Raw genomic sequence first — 18,123 nt, forward strand, 5'->3', positions numbered from 1 at the left:
ATGGTCTTATGAGCAAGGTCTGCTTTAATAGAAACATAAGTGTTATGCATTGCAGTCTATTATAAATTGGTTGTAATTTTCTCCTGACAGTTTCTGAATTAAACTAGTTAGTATACAAAATAATAATAACAATAATAATAACAAATGCCACAAAGCAAAAAGCAAACTCAGTGTCTGAAGGTTAATGATTGCTCATGAAAGCCACAGAAATAAATTATCTGCCTAGGGACACTGTCACATGATCAGCACAAAAGCTGTAGCAGCCAAAAATGTTTATGTAGAGGAAAAAAACACTGTCAGCGTCACAGCACCCTTCCCCCCACAGCTAAATTCCAGTCCCGAGCAGCCAGCTGCTCCTGACTGCTTACATTAAACTAATTTGTGCTGCTACATTGCAGCTGCTTAATTTTTAGTCTGAACTTTATCACCAATAAGTGTTACAATAACAAGCGATATGATGGTATCTCTAAAGAAATATCCATCAACCCCCAAACAATGACAGCTTCACTAGAGTGGATTGTAGGAAAAACAAATTTTAAAAAGAAGCAGAATAGGAGGAGGAAAGACAGAAAGAAAAGAAAGAAAATTACCCCCGCACTGCCTCTTTAAAAGGGGGGGAGGGGCGAACTTTTAGTGGGAAAGCCTTTAAAATGCTGCTTTGTTCCGAAGGCCATTCTGCAACGATGAAGGGGATGATTGAAAAGGTTAGCGAGCAGGGGAAGAGTTAACAAGTAAGATGTGCTTTTGCTAAGAGGGGGTGATTTGCAAGGTGAGAGCCTAAGACTGGAGAAGGCAATTTCCTCACAACAATGCAATCTGTGCTTACTGTATTCCAAACGTTTTTGCGAACCCAAACTGCAGCTTGGGCGGTAATTCCTGAGTTGCTCCAAACGTTGTTCTTTAGCCAGCCTGGCATTGGAGCTTACAATATTAGTTGTTGTTCCCATGTTTTCCTGTGTTATTTTCCTAGCCCAGTGTAAATGCACAAACTCTTCTTTGGGCAGAAAACAGACACTGGCCTGAACTGGTTTAAATTCCTGCCAAATATGCAGGCCCTGTTTTTGCTACATTTTGGAATTTGGCTGAGACCATATGTCAGGCATTTATTTGTACTCAAAACTAGAATAGAGACCTAACAACTTAAAAAAAGAACACATTTTTTAAAAAGCATTAGGAATGCCCTGAAACTTTTCCATTATTAATTAATCCGTATATGACTAATGTTTTTAGTTGAGATATCTCATTACACACTATCCTGTTTACTGCTGAGGACAGTTCAACTTTACCCTGCTCAGTAATTACAAAAACAATTCCTTTGAAAGCAGGGGAAGAACACCCATGTCAGCTATTTACTGCATTTTTTAAATTCTGTGGTTTTCAGAATTAAGGTTCAAAGTGAGTGTTATTAATGTTGAGTAATAAAGTAGTTTTTCTTGCACAAAGATATCCTAAATTTAAAAAGAGATGTTTACACTGGAATGATTTTCTCAGGGCAGTAGGGGGAGGGGTGGGGAAGGAGGTGCAGATTTTAGACCCACCCTTGTTTTTTCAACTTGACACCTTCACACCTCATGGTCACAGTCCAGGTCCTAGCAGTATTTTCTTTTTCAGGCAGCTGGTAAATCATGCTACAGGACTGAATCAGGGCACCACAGGGAATGGCCCTGTTTCTGTGGGTCTCCGTTGAGGACCCTCGATTGTGGCACTGTGATTGTGTTTGTAAGGGCTCTCCACAGGACAATCCCAGGGGAAGTGGATGTGGACTCCCTAAAGCCCATCAGGATTACTCTCCCCGGTGCCAAATGGGTCACGGTTGCACAATGAAGGGTTTTCTCTTCTGGAGCTCAGCGTGATGCCTCCTTTGCTATTGGCCAGGGTTTAAGACTGCCGGGAACAGAAAGCATCCTTGGGCCTGGAGGTGTGGCAGGGTGTAACTTGAAGGAGAGCAACTTTTTAAAAGGCACCTAATCATAGGCAGGCAAGGCAGGGATCTGGAGAGAAGAGCAGCAGCAGGGAGGGTCTCTGAAAAGCTGCTCATTTTTCTTAAAGGATAGAATGGGCAACTGTGTTTGGCCTTGAACAGAGACCTTCTTGCGTTTGGAGGCCAGAAGTCCTGTCCAAACTTCAATTATGAAATTATGAATTAATTGATGGGATTTATCAGTCTGTCTTGTCTGTCTCTTCACAGCTGGACCAGACTGGTCTGACTGGGACACTGTGTTATGCTCGAATTCGGGACCCCCAAAGACCACCAGAGACCCAAGATCGATGTAAGCAGCAAAGAGGTGTTTATTGAGAGCTAGCTCGGTCCTCCATGTGCGCACACAGCAACTGGTGACGCTGAGAGGCCCCGAGCCCAGGGTTTGCAGCAGTTTTATACAGTCTTTGGAGAAGGCAGGGACCCCCACATACATCAAAGCATCTCTTAGCAAATCATCACACACCGCGGGAAAATCAAATAACAACTCTAAAACATGATTAGCACATTCACTGGCGGGAACAAGTTGGGTAGGGGTGATTGGTCGGTACAAAAGGGGTATTCATTTGAACTGATTGGTTTAAGCCAAGAGGGGTGTTCCTGCTGAACTCCATGGTTTCCCAACACCATAAACTACTGGGAGGGTCATCTGGCATCCCAGGAATTTCCCTGTCTCATGCTGATTGGTGGCTGCTAGGGGGTTACTAGCCACCAACCAACTCAGTCAGGGACACCTGGGGCAGCACATCTCTCCTGTTATTTGTAGATAAACAACTTAGCAGGGTGGGAATGTGCCTAGGAGTGCTCTGTGGGTTTTTCCAAGGACAAAGGTGATGTTCCTTCCTTGGACAGGCTTTGCTCTGAGGTAGTGGCTGGTTTTTCAACTGAAGCCTAGTGAATAAGATCAGAGGATTTGTGAAAGCCAGGTAGAAAGAGCTGGGTCCGTGTGTTCTCGTGAATATCGGCACACATGAAGCACACAGATGAGCTCAGAAGAAGTAGGTGTGTGGAGAGTCTTCACCCTCAGAAAGATGACAGAAAGGACTCCTTACCAGCCAGGAATGACCTCACAGGGTTGAGGAGTTTGAATTGGCTACTTTCCTGAGAATCTCTAGAAACAAAGCCTTTTCAACATAGCGTTTTCCAGAACAGCATCAAATCAGAGTCCACTGCAAATCCTGAATTAGGATCATAATTCAGGAAAGCTGTTATTTTTACCCTTGGGGTCTTCATAAGAAGCAAAGCGCTCTGGTCTCAGGTTCCTTCATCACATCTCTGAACTTCCTTCAACCTAACTTTGCTTTTTAGCTAGAAATGATGCCTTTTTGGCTTTTAATTGTGGGAAAAGTGGAAACAGTTAATGAGGTATGCAATGAAGTATGCTGTAATTTCCAACTCACAGCATTAACGCTTGTACTCATAAGCTTGAAATGTATCATTTTTCATTAGGGCAGAGTGTGGAAAGTAATATATATGACTAAGGAGTACAAATTTTATTTTCTATTTTTTGCTACCTATTGGAGCATAGGCCAAGTTATAAAGTGACAAAAAAATAGAGAGCTTATTTTTCCCAGTATTTTTCTTAACAAAATTATAAATTTCAATCTACCTAAAATTAAAGCCACTGTTACTATACTACCTTTATATAAATAAATTATAAAATATTTTTCCTCTTAAGGTCTTAAATGACTTTATAGCTTATCAAGAGAGTAAGTGGATAAAAGTGTTTTTACAAATTGTGGTTGCTACTTAAATATAAATATTTACATTATCAGTATATCCATCTTCAAATTTTAACCAGCAATCCATTCTATCTTTCATCTGCAACTTAGCAAAGAAAGGTATATATGAAGAAAGGCTTCGTATGCGGAATCTTCCAAGAACAAAAACTAGAAGACAAGAGTTTGATCACAAGTCTTCACTGGACCAGAATTTCTCGTGTGTTTACTATGTGTGCAGAGTGAGGGGGTTCTCTGGTGCCATGTGACTTAGAATAGAATAACTTCTTCCTGCTCAAAATATGTATTTCCATAAAATCATGGCATTTTGCAGGTTAATGGATGGCGTTGGAGAAGATAATGCTAAGTGAAGTTAGCCAATCCCCAAAAAGCAAATGCCAAATGTTTTCTCTGATATAAGGAGGCTGTCTTATAATGGGGTAGGAAGGGGAATATGGGATGAATAGATGAATTCTAGATAGGGAAGAGGGGAGGGAGGGAAAGGGAGGAGGCAGGGGATTAGCAAGGATGGTGGAATGTGACGAACATCATTATCCAAAGTACATGAATGAAGACAGAAATTGGGTGTCAACCTAATTTGTATACAACAGAGACATGAAAAATTGTGGTATGTACGTGTAATAAGAATTGTAATGCAAAAAAAAAAAAAACAAGTACATACATAAAGACATGAATTGGCATGAACATACTTTATACAAAGATATGAAAAATTGCGCTCTATATGTGTAATAAGAATTGTAATACATTCGGTTGTCATGTATTTAAAAAATAAAATCAATTTTAAAAATTAATTAATTAATTAAAAAATACCCCCATTCAAACACCAAGAAATCGGACAACCAAACAAGAAGCCAATGTCACTGCTGGCCCTCAGTTGGCAAACATTTGGCTATACTGAATCCAAAGTGCTGAATGACAGGGAAGATATGGATAGAAATAGCCATAAGCAGGGGCTGAGTTTGTGGCTCAACAGCACAGCGTATGTCTAGCGCATGTGAGGCCCTGGGTTTGATCCTCAGCACCACATAAAAATAAATAAAATAAAGGTTAAAAAAAAAAAAAAAGAAATAGCCATAAGCAGAGCCACCATACCCCTCAGGCACACCTAGCATCACGTGCAGAGCCCATGATACCTTTAAGTGCCCATGAAAATATTTTAATGTCTTTTAAAATCAGAAAAAGAAAAGCTTTTGATCAAAGAAACTATTTTAGATATAATATTAATATATTCATCTTTATTTAACACAATTCTAAAAATATAATTTTTACTGCTTTTTAATAGAAGAAAGAGCCCATGAGGGCAAAATTTCCTGCATTAGTTTCCTATTGCTGCTGTAACAATTTACCACAAAGTTGGTGACTTCGATATCATGTATTTATGATAGTCAGCAGTCCAAAATGGGCCTTTTGGGGCCAGAATCAAGGTGTGGACAAGGCCGCTTATCCCCCAACAGGGAGTAAGAGTTGGAGTTCTTCATCTTGTTAAGGGACAGAGCACTGTGGATGTCCCCTTCCTTAGTCCTCTATCTATCCCCTTCCTATGCTGCTTATTTCCTTATTGGAGTTAGAGACAGATCCACAATGGGAACCTCAGTTTCTGCCCCATGGGATGGAGGACCATGAAAAATGCCTCCCCCAACCACTGTACCTGAATACATGTGGACCTCACAGCTCCTTCACTTCGGAATAAGTTTTCTAAAGCTAATACTAGTGACCACAGGCAAATGGGACAGGATTGTCAAGATACCTCCACTCTGTAGGTTGGATACTTCCTACAGATAGACTCTTTATTTTCCAAACGTCCTTTTCTGAAGGTCACAGCAGTATGTATCATCTTGAGATGACCACTGAGAATCTGATGGATACATTTTCAGGACTGGAATTGAGCTTACAAGAAGAAAGGGGAAGGCAGATTTTCCTGGCCCTGTACAGCCAGGAGAGGAATGTTTATGAATAAAAACCTGAGTTGAGCAATGATCCAGTGGATTTCTTCCTGCCAGGGAAGAGCACTGAGCCAGTGGGACCCACGGTTTCCTCATTACAAGGGAATTTTCTCTCCATAATATTAAGTACTTGATTCACATCCTCTCATTTTTCCTTTGCAAACCCAGACACAGCTTCAGAGTTAAGTCCCCAGATATTTCATTTTTATCTGATTTTTGGCACATAGAGACAAATTTGCAGTCTGCAGCTTAAACTAAACAATGGTCTGGGACATTTTCATGATTGTAGGTTATAATTTCAACTTCCTGGTAATCCATTCCTCTGTATTACCATCTATAAAATGGATATTGCAATAATAAACCAAGTCATGAAATTATTTATGAGGATTAACCACTGACGGGATTGTATGGCACATTACACATAAAATCCTGAGTAGTCCAAGCAATAAAAAGTAACATTTCCCAGTGACATCTCCATGAAATTCTGAACAAGTACAAACTTTCCACAGAAATGCCAAACCTACACCACTATACAGGCAGACATGAAGTGTGGACACAGAGAAAGAGAAATGGAATTAAACCTATATTTGAAAACTGGAGTTTCATCACAAATACAATACCTAACACTCCTCATCTTTTTTACTTGCCACCATTAGAAGAAAAAAAAATCACAAAAAAGTTATTTTAAAGATAAGCCTACCAAACACTTGCTGAGTTTTCAGAAGAAAGATTCAATTATCATACCAAAAAAAAATTGCCAAGGGAAACTGAACTGTTTATATTGCCATTTGATAAGTTTATGTTTGTTGTTTGTTGTTTGTTTTTGTTTTGGTGCTGGGAATTGAACCAGAGTCTGTACCTACTAAGCATGTGCTCTACCTCAGAGCTACATCTCCAGTCCCTGTTGAGACTGTGATTATTTGCAATATTTTTAAATGTCTTTATTTTCTAAGGCCTAATAGTAGGATGCATAATTGTAGCAGACAATTTAACAAATGAGAGAGAACTAACAATATCAGTGTAAAATACATATGGCCTTCCTGACTGAAGAGAATTGAAATGGGAAGCTGTGGCTAATGAAGAGCAAAGTAACCTGAAATTTGGGGCAGTTTTAATTTTGATGGTAAAAAAATTCTCCACTGATCTGTAATCTATACAGAGTCTAGGTTTAAAAAAGAAGAAAAGATCAAGTCAGGAAGGTCAATGTGTTACATAGGATTTCTGCAGAGAAATTATATAACAATACTTTGGAAAAAAAGACTTAGGTGAAATTGAAATAATGACATCCTGAATATTGTTTGGCCACAAACAGTAGATATTTCTCTCTTGGAATGCTTTACACCTCATCACTGCAAAGCAAGATAGGGACCAGAACAAACTCTCAACAGCAGAGAATTACATCTAACCAATAATAGCACAGAAGAGAAAAGAAACCATGATGTGGGGTGTTATATTGTTCCAAAAATATTCTTTGACATTCCCTAGGGTTTTTAATTTTTTTTTTTTTTCATTTTGCTACTGTACTTGCCCAACCATGCTGGGGAGTTATGCTATTTTAGACATGAGTTAACAGGTCTGTTACATACACACATTTCCACATTCCAAAGAGACCTATTATATCCTTTTGCTCCCTACCCCACCCTCGCCACACACACGCGCACACACCACACTCTCTCCTCCACCCACACAGCACCCTCTCTCTCCATTCATTTTTCCTTGTTGTTTAACACTTCACAATTACTCAATGTTTCCAAGACCATGCAAATCCACATGTACAAGACAGCTTTCTACATGTGACATGGTTGATTCTACAAATGCCTTTAGATAGAAAGCAGGTACAACAGAGTGAACGGCCAAGGAAAGGAAGAATTTTTGACTTGGCTGGTAATTGAGAGGGATAAACCTCAAGGAATCTTATAGTCCTTGACACTCACCATGCAATCCATGGGCTCATAGCATCAGCTGGGATCCTCTCAGAAATGCAGAATTGCAAGATCCACTTTGCATCAGACCTACAGATGTTAGTAATTTCTATATTTATATCCAAGGGGAAGGAGACTCCCAACTTCTCTTGGCACGTATTCACAGAACTATTAACCTGAGCAATCAAGATGTAGTTATACTCCTCCTCACCCTTCACTCATCATCCCTCCCGTGATTTACTAGGACGCCATTACTCTACCCACTGATTCTCTTTCTCTCAACTTCCCAGCAAAGGAAGAGAACTACAGTCAAATGGTAGGCTTTGGAACAAAGACCTAGGGCCTTGATACCCTCTACCCACTCAGATACTACACATGTGTTGTGTGCTTCATCCTCCACCACTCGCAGTGAAGCCAACTTACAGAGAAGGAAAAAGGTGACACTAGTGTTACCCACTCCAGAGACACTTTCACTCACCTCAAAGAAATTACTAGACCTATAGTATTTGTGAAAGGAGATGAAAATTCATTTCTTCTTTTTTATGTTAGGAAGTTACGCTGAAAGACATTCAGAGTAGACAGGGATCTTCTTTATAAGGACAGTCTTGCCCTAACTGCAGTGGTGGAGGGTTTAATTTTGGCGTCATATACGGATTTATGGTAAAGGGTCTCCTAGGAGTTGGAAATAATAGAAAACAACAAGTGAAGAATCAGGGGGAAATTATGCAAATTGGCCTTAATAGAGAGATAATTCACTATGGAAGAATAAGTCAACTTGAAAGGGGTTCATTGCCATGGAAGGAGAATAAGGGAAGAATCTCAGAAGCAAACGTGTCAGGGCCCATCCAAGCACTCTGGGGAAGGCCCTCTCCACCACGACACTTTGAGATTCAGCATTTCCAGTTCCATTAAAGATTCATTCTTCTAGTGGAGGCAGAACATGTGGCCACAGACTTTATTGGCAAGATCATTCTTATTATGATTTGGATGTTTTGAGCCAACTTAACCTGAAGCCATGATACATTCAATTCATCTAAATAACTTTTTAGATTCTACTCTACAAAAAAAAAAAAAGATGAATTATGATTTCACTTTCTGTAAAACTTTATGACAGCAAGTAAAGGGCTAATCATGCAGGTTCTAGTATTTTGGTGCTTAATGCTTTAATTTCTTACCATGAATGAATGAGTTAACTTTCTAAATTACATACACATCAACCTTAAAATCTGGGCTAATGTGAGTGTACACCTGAGAAAAGATGTTGACAAATCAAGTTCTTGGGTAAACGAGCCTGGGGGTTATAAATAGACCATGATAAATTAATCATGGCCCAGATAGCTACTCTATGAACTTGTCCAGAGATAGTCCTGGGTCTTTCTCCTATGGTGATCATATTTATTATTATTAAATTATTATTAGATTACAATTAATCTCCAAAGTCTATGGTTTGTAAAACTTTTAGTACTCTTTAGAAATACTTACTCACCACCCCATACAGTACTAGGAATACCACAGGGATATCAGAGAGCAATTATAAAAGTCATCAAGAGAGAACTCACTTACCTATTTTTCAACAAATACTTTCTGTATTTCTCCCACATTCCTGGCACAGTGAATAATATTGGGAACACAAAATGGGAAATGGACAATCTAGAATTCACAATACAATGTGCTACTGCTAGAAACATGTGAGAAATGCAGGGTGCATAGGAAAAAAGGTAACCAAGCCTTCCTGGGGGTTTCAGTATTTGGGCTGAAATTTGGTGGGGGGAGTAGAATTTGGTCAAGTACTTACTTGATCAAATCTGGGGGAAAAAATCTGACTGATATGTAAAATAAAATGGTAGAAGCCACAAAATAGTTAAAACAACATATAGCAAAGTGAGGATAAAACTGTGACTCCTCTGGAAACTAAGAGAGGGCAAAAATAAAGCCTATGACCCTTTTACTAAAGTATGATCTGTGAACCAGAAGCGTCAACAGGGATCATATTAGAAATACAGACTCTTAGACATCATCTGAATCAGAATGTGCATTTTAGCATATTTGGAGAACTATATGTATTTCCATATAGTTAAATGTAAAGCCATTAAGTAATGGCAGGAGACCTACCCAACAAATAAGGTAGTGCTACATAGTAAAATGTTGTATTTGCCATCCAGAATAATAAACTTAAGAATTTGAGACTGGAGAGATATTGCGTATTCAACACATCTCAAATAGCAGGGTAGAGAATGTTTTAGATCTAAGACAAATTTACTAGTTATGGCAGAAAACAAAAAGTCTAAACTAGTGCAAGGGCACTGTCAGTGGGAGAAATTGAGAGTTTTTGAAGAGGTAGATAGGACAAGAACTGAAATCTGATTAGTCTGAGGAATTTGGTGAGAAGAAGGAGACTATATTTCTCAAGTGTCCCAATTGGATGATGGTGCCATTCCTACAGATGAAGAAAGTGGGAGGAAAAGATAGGTTTGGGAGATACAATGATCTTTTTTAGACCTGTTCAATATGAGGAGCTTTGTAATAAGCATATGGAAATACCTACTAGTAGTTGTACATTTGAACCCAAGCTAAGAAAAGAGTAAAAAATTACAGATCTGGAAGTTATCAACATGGAGGATAATCGATGACATAGGCAAACAGTATTTTCCAATGAAATCATGTAAAGTGAGAAGAGAATTTTTCTTCAGTTATTTCAGCACAAGTTTTCTGGTCCTTCCCACCCTATCCCACCATAAAATTTCAGAACATTGTTGTCAACACTGGTGAAGCACAAGTTCTAGGTTCTGGAATATTTCATGAGACTTCTAATCATCTCTAATATATATATATATATATATATATATATATATATATATATATATATATATATATATATATATATATATCTGTCCAAAATTCCACTGCATTATGATTCTACATTGGACCAAATGATTACATATGAATCCGACTTTAAAATGCAGAGTAATGATTTCTAAAAATTAACTTGTTTCCCATCCTAAGAATTATCTACATTTTAAAAGGTCATTTACCTGGTATCTGTATTTAATGCAGTTCACCAAAGGATATGTAATTCACTGGTGATTTCCAACACAATGGCTCACCAAAACCAATCATTCTTAGGAAACAGATGAACATTGTGTTGAACCTCCTACCATTACAAAATGGAAAGCTAACATTTCTCTTTCTCTCCCTCCCCAGAAAAAGCTGTTAAAAGATACTTCACAGAAGAAATACAATTGATCAAAAAATATGAGAAGAATGTTCAACATCTCTAGCAATTAAACAAATGCAAATCAAAACTACACTGAGATTTCATCTCACTCCAGTCAGAATGGCAACCATCAAAAAATTAAGCAAGGAAGTGGGGAAAAAGGCACACTCATATATTGCTGGTGGGACTACAAATTGGTGCAACCACTATGAAAAGCAATATGGGGGTTTCTCATAAAACTTGGAATGGAACCACCATTTGATCCAGTCATTCCACTAATAGGTTTATACCCAAAGGACTTAAAATCAGCATACTATAGTGATGCAGCCACAGCAATGTTTATAGCAGCTCAATTCACAATAGTTAAACTATGGAACCAAACTAGATGCCCTTCAACAGATGCATGGATAAAGAAACTGATATAGAGAAATTATGGCATTTGCTGGTAAATGAATCAAAGTAGAGAATATTATGCTAAATGAAATAAGCCAATCCCAAAGAACCAAAGTCTGAATGTTTTCTCTGATATGTGGATGCTAACTCACAATGGGGTGGGGTGGGGGGAATCATGGTATTTTGGACTAAACAGAGGGGAGTAAAGGGAGGGGAGGGGGCAAAGGAATATGATTGATAGTAAAATGGATTAGACATTATTACCATATGTGCATGTATGATTACATGACCTGTGTAACTCTACATCATGTACAATCAAATAAATGAGAAGTTATACTCCATTAATGTATGATGTATCAAAATGCTTTCTACTATCATGTATAACTAATTAGAACAAATTTTTAAATGTTTTTTTTTTAAAGGATGTTAAAACCAAGAATGAAGTGATATATGATCTCTGGGGGTTGTCTATAAAATAATCCAGTGGAGCTCATGAAGACAGGAAAGGGAAATTGAAGGAATTTATAAAGAAATGAGACTAGTCCTGAGTTGATCACTGTTGAAGCTGAATTAGCAGTACTAAGAATTATTTATGTATATGCTTGAAATTTCCATAACAAAACTTTTAAAAATATCAGATTGAACATTGATCTAAATTCTTGCTCTGGAAAAGTCATATTTCTAAGGACAGGGCAGGACACAAAGTAAATAACAGTTTTATCTTTGGATTTACCAATAGTCTCTAACTCTTTGCTTAAGGCATTTTTGTCATTCCAATTAATCTAACATCATTCAACATACTCATTAACACTATACTTACGACATCTTCCAAATCATAATTAATAGAAATAAGACCAAGTATTTTATGGTGGTATAAATCACTGGGAAAACCTTCTCAATTATATAGTTGATGAAAAGCAATAAATGATAATAATTCTGCAAATTCACCTCAAGATGATCCTCAACAGATCCATAAGGTTCATTCATTTCATTTAAATTCCTACACATCACATTGAAATGCCTCCAATATTTCAAAAGCCAAAGTCAAAAAGAGAAAGTAAAATGATTGTTATATCTAATTCGGCCTCCAATTTATTGGGGCAAGGGGATTGTTCACAAGAAAAGCTTGTAAGTAACAGCTTCAAATTCTCTCTCTTGGTTTGCCATTTAGAAATAAGTCAGAAAAAAATAATCTTAAAAAATATTTAATTTTTTAGCACAAATATAAAAATTCCTAACCTCAATTAAATAAATGTTTATCTTTTTGTGGCATATGTTGCTGAAATAATACAGGAATAAAGAATTAATCACTTGATTGGTGATACATTGATATGAAAAGGATTCTTCCACCTGAAAAGGTTGAGAAAGAATGATATGCTGAGGTTGGGGCTGGGCTTGTAGCTCCGTGGTAGAGCACTTGCCTTGCATGCATGAGGTTCTTGGTTCAATCCTCAGCACCACATAAATAAATAGAAAATAAAGATATTGTATCCATCTACAACTAAAAAAAAAAATTGTAAAAAAAATGCTATGCTTCAATCCATGCTGAGAGTCTTGTGTAAATACACCTGAATAAATGCTGCATAAAATTAATAATTCTAAGTATACCTAAAATATTTTATATGAAATTGAACAGCTGCATGAATAAAGCATTGTTACCTCCATTAAACCATTTATTCATGTCTTTTACCTGTTTACTCTCAAAACCATTCCTCATTGTTCCTCTGGGTCTACAGCATGTGTCAAGGCAAACTCTGTAAACTACATTTACCAGCCCTTTTACACTTACTTCCCTTTGGATTTGGCCAATGGAAAGTACTAGTGGGAGATTTGAGGGTGGGGAGCAGGAAGAAGCCAGAGTACTTCTTCCCCTCTTTCTACTTTGTGTAGTGTCTGTATCTCCTTCTTAGACCATTTTCTGGCAGAGAGTCTCTCCCTTTGTAATTCTAGCCCCCTCCCTTGTGTCTCTGGATGTGATCCAGTTCTTAGCCAGTGATCCTGGTCTCAGGGCTCTGGTAACAGTGCCTCCTCCCTGGGTTCCGCCAGCCCCACAGAAGATAGAGGCTTCCTACTATTGTTAATGACTAGTTTGCCTTCCTTCCACCTAGGATTTTTAAGCTTGCCCTTGTCTTTGCAATTATTTACCCATATAAATGTGCTTACTAAAATACATCTAATACAGTCTGATTTCCTGACTGGACCCTAATAGTCTCCTCCTCTACAATTTTTCAATTTTATAGTATTTTTTAAAGCTATTTTGCGTGTTGGCATAATTTTTACCCTTACAAGATGATTCTATTTATTATTTATAATCAATTGTTTCTTAAATACTTGCAAGCATTCTTCTCAGCAATTCTCTTATATCACTGAGTACTGATGAATGTTTCCAGACATTTCAAAGGGATTTTTACTTTAAAAATTGGTATGTTTTATTTTGCTTAGACAGTTGACAATTGCATATTCATTTCATACCATATGTGAAATACTAAAAATAGATTTTTAAAAAATATCTTTCTGAGGAAGAACTTTCTATCTTACTATAAAATATTGGACATACTTATTGAAAAAGACTATAAGATTAATAAATATTTATTTTCATTATTACATATATGTGTGTATATATATTATATATATACGTGTGTGTGTGTGTGTGTATATATATATATATATATATATATATATATATATATGCCTTTACTTATTTGTGTAATAGATATGTTCCTAAAAAGCCTAATGTAAAGCAAGTCAATTTTTTTTCTTATTAAGTAACAAAAATGTGAATGTTATGGAGGTCTATAATATTGATGTTTGCCATTTTACATCCTTCTCCCTTAATTCTCTTCTAGCTTTGCTGGTTATACTCGCCAGAAGTGAGTACTATTAACACTTTGGTGTATATTTTTCTAGACACTTTTCAATACATATATATATATATATATTAGCTCATTCACTCACTCAACAAACATTTATGAATTTGTACCATATGCCATGCACTTTCTAGACCCTGGAGAAATAGCAGCTGGTAAAGGACACCAAGTCACTACATAGCTTAGAGAATTCACAGGGGAGACAAGGACAAACAATAAACACATAAATGTATAGCATGCAGAAGTGATAGAGGCTAAGAAGGACATAAGGCAGAGTAATCAAGATGAAGAGATAAAGGCTTTCTAGTGCAGTGACTTCTCATGAACATGTTGCTTCACAGGTTTTAGGAGGTCTTCTTTTAGATACAAATGTGTGAATGGTTGACATCCACTTTAGTGTTTTAGAGTAGGAAATCATCTAGGTAAACTCTTCTAGTTTCTTTCTGCCCTCACTTTGTTATCAGCAACTGTAAAATTAACCACATTATTACAAACTCTATCTTTACAAATTTTTTCAAAGTGTGAAACTTATAAAATTCTAACCATTTCACAGTTCATCTCCTGCATTATCTTTCCATTCAAATAGACAGGTTCTTTCCCTGTTCCACACAAATTATTGACATGCATCACATAGGTATTCAATGTGCAAAAAATCAATAATGTATTTATATCAGAAAAGCTATGCAAATACTTTGCCAGTTTCACTACACCCTTCCCAGATGCTCAGAGTGCCTAACTCACCCAGAATTTCCTGCAGAAAGCTCCAGAAACAGCACAACCTGGCCACAAATTAGTGACCGGGATCAGCTCCTGAGTCAAGAGCAATTGGCTCCAGACAGGTCATCAGCTCATGTATAGACACCAGCACCAAAACTGAGCCCAGAACTAGTTAGCTTAAATCGGGTCCCATAAGATACTATCTCATGAGGAATATAAATCCGAGACTTGTACATGGGGCAGCAAACAGAGCAACTGCAGAAAGTAGGCAGTGAAGGTCACGAAGCAATAGAAGTGGAGGGTAATAAGAATTCTATGCTATGGAGAAAGAAAGTGGGGGGAGATGGTACTTACTATTAAAGGAGAAGCAAGAAAAACCTCCTCGGAGAGATGTTGTTGGGTTACCAGGTGTTCTGCCATCCTCCTCGAGCATCACTGTACTCCAAATGCCTGGAACTTTCTGGCCTGTGTGTGAACTGAGCCAGTCTTAGGTCCTCCTTATTTCCCTAGGGTTTAGCCTTACTTGAAAGTGTATTCAATGAGGTCACTTGACAGTCATAAAGCAGAATTAAAACTGCATTTAAGGAAACTTGCCAATATCATTTATGCAACAAGTTGACCTTCGTGGCCTGAGTGGTGAGGCCAGTTATCAATAACATATCCCAAAGGCCTACTGTAGGCAGAGAGCTCCAGCAAATATAAGTGATGTGGGGACATTATGACTCAACAACAGGGAAGCTAATGAATGCTAATGTTCAGGATAAAGTTTTACAGGAAGTTTGGCATGAAGAGTTGCATCACTACACTACAGTCATGATTAAGAGCACAGACTCGAGGCCTATACAGCCTGGACTTGGTTCCCAGCCCTCCTGCTTAGGAGGTACTTAACCCTGGGTGCATCATGATTAAATTAATTAGTATATGTAAAATGCTTATTGTTATGCTGATATTTATAGCTTATGATAATAAAAAGGATGGGCTGTACAAATACAAATATTGAGAATTATAAAAAAATGATTTCAACTATATATTTATCTTTTCCTCGTGTACTAGTGTTTTGCCACACATGAAGGGTTCCCAATAAGACTGCAAGTTCTAGAAGCTCAGGACCATATTTAATTTGCATCCATCATCTCTCAGCAACTGTCAGTTTCTAGTAGATGCTCTGTAGTATTGTTAAATTAATAAATGGATAATCTAAATCCTATCATTAATATATTAATATTCAACTAATATCACAGTTCTGTTCCACTTTTTAAACTTTACATATTTTCCATATAGGTTCATTTGCCTTATTACTTCATCTATCTCTTGATGTAAAACTTTCCTTAACAAAGGTACGAAAGGGTTCAAGCTGTGACCATATTCCTGCTTGATAATTTTTTTTCCCTCACAAGTCTTTCTGTCTATTCTTTCACACAATTTATTGTATCTATTCTTCAATCTAGATTCCTCCAGAAACACAGTAGCATCACCCAGTCTGTCCCTAGATCCCCCATCAATGGGCTCTGAATCTGCTACAATCAATCAACTTACCAGGACCTGTGAACGCGCATGAAATTCCTCCTGGCATCCTTAGCTCTCTTTTGCCATATCTTTTGCCCTGCTTCTAAACAAAGCCAACCATCCCTCCTCTGGTCTGTGCCACAGATGTCTTTCACATCAATACCATCTGTGATCCCAATAGAAAAGATGGTTGAAATTTCTTGCATCTGTTATTGGACCTATCTTTATAGTAGGAATAATGGAATTTGGCTTCCAAGCTAATTTATCTTTACGCAGATAGCCCAAACTAACCTGCAATTAGGTAGACACAACTGGGAGATACAAATGAATACGGAAATAAGGTAGTTCTTTATCAGTGAAGAAGCATGGTGATTTTGGAAAAAATCAACTGTAAGAACTTAGTCAAACTGGTAGAGAATAAAATTATGGAAAAAAAATGCATTTTGTTGGTTGACCAGAACTGTGGAAATGAAGAGTGTTTGATAACCTGAAATATGCTCTTTCTAAAGCAGTATTTTTGTGCTGGAGCTGGGAGGTCACTGTAGTTTGTTGTTATTTGAATTGTTTTTGACATGGAGTAGAGAGAAGTAACATAAGTGTGATTGCTGCAGTCAATATACATGTAGAAGAGTTGATTAAATTATTTTTCAAAGGAGCATTAGAATGACACTCCTATTACTCAAAATTGAAGATGTTTGATGCAGATAGTAAATTGAACATTTTTAAGATCTTTAAATGGTGATTTTACATTGATTTAATAAGATGTTAAGAGATTTTGAGGGCCCAAAAAGCTTAAAAATCTTCATGGATACCAAGAAAATATTTTTGCAATTCCTGAATTATATTAACATCTTAATCATGTAGATAACAAACTAGCCCTCAAGGAAAACTTAGTCCTATTTTACTTAATTTGATATTCTTTTTTCACACATAAGAGCACTTTCCTACTTTTCTAGCAGGCACACATGTGACTGGTGAGACACTGGGCCAGAACCCCATACCCCTTCTCTATCCAGTACACAGGGAGTCCACAGCCCTGCACTCAAGAGAAACAGACAGTTTAACCAGGCCAGCAAAGCCCAGGAAAACTACTTGAGGATGGACTACTCAAAGGGCATGTGCCTCATCAGAACATGGCAAATAGTGAACATTTACTCTGCCCCAAGAAATATTTTGTTCTGAACAAATATAAAGAAGTTTGCAAAACAAAGATTTAAAAGATAATGAAAATTATGCTAGCTAGGTAAGACTATAAATATTACTTCATAAAACTCTGTTAGGTCCATTTCATAGAAAAGAATTAAAAGTTCAATCTTGAGAAATGCAAACAAGAACAAAAACTATATGCTATTCCAGAGAAGCATGCTATGAGTTTTGCCCAGCCTATGGGTTGTATCACATTGCATAGGCATAAAGCAGGATTAAAATTTCATTTAAAGAAGTCTGCCAGAGCAACTTATACCATAACAGGGCCATCTATGGAAGAGAACATAACATGAATTGCAAATCATCACATGCACTATGACCACCTAAGAAGATACTATGAGATGCTGCAAAGGAAAAAAACCTGACTTCTTATGAAGATTATTATGATAAAAAGAAAGAAAAATGCAAATATGTGATAAAAACAAAAATACAAATGGCATAAAAGTCTAGGTTACACATGCTAATTATTATCATATTTACTGCTATCCTTTGATGATCAATAGATTAGTAAATTATGCCTATGTTGACTCTCAACACAAAAGTTTATTTTTTAAAAAACAGGTGACTACAAAATTCTAAGAAACACTCAATCCAAAGAATATTGTTTACAAACAACTATTGATTACTTAGCATGATAA

General features: G+C 37.1%; 1 long non-coding RNA gene across 1 annotated transcript; it reads left to right on the forward strand.

Annotated features, from left to right (window-relative positions):
- Positions 1–642: 642 nt before the first annotated feature.
- On the forward strand, positions 643–11,322 carry LOC139706189 (uncharacterized). The gene is made up of 3 exons (XR_011707835.1): positions 643–731; positions 2,189–2,270; positions 10,784–11,322. It is a non-coding gene; the product is annotated as an uncharacterized lncRNA (long non-coding RNA).
- The last annotated feature ends 6,801 nt before the right edge of the window (positions 11,323–18,123 follow it).

The sequence above is a fragment of the Marmota flaviventris genome, chromosome 6, assembly GCF_047511675.1.
Source record: "Marmota flaviventris isolate mMarFla1 chromosome 6, mMarFla1.hap1, whole genome shotgun sequence".
NCBI lineage: Eukaryota > Metazoa > Chordata > Mammalia > Rodentia > Sciuridae > Marmota > Marmota flaviventris.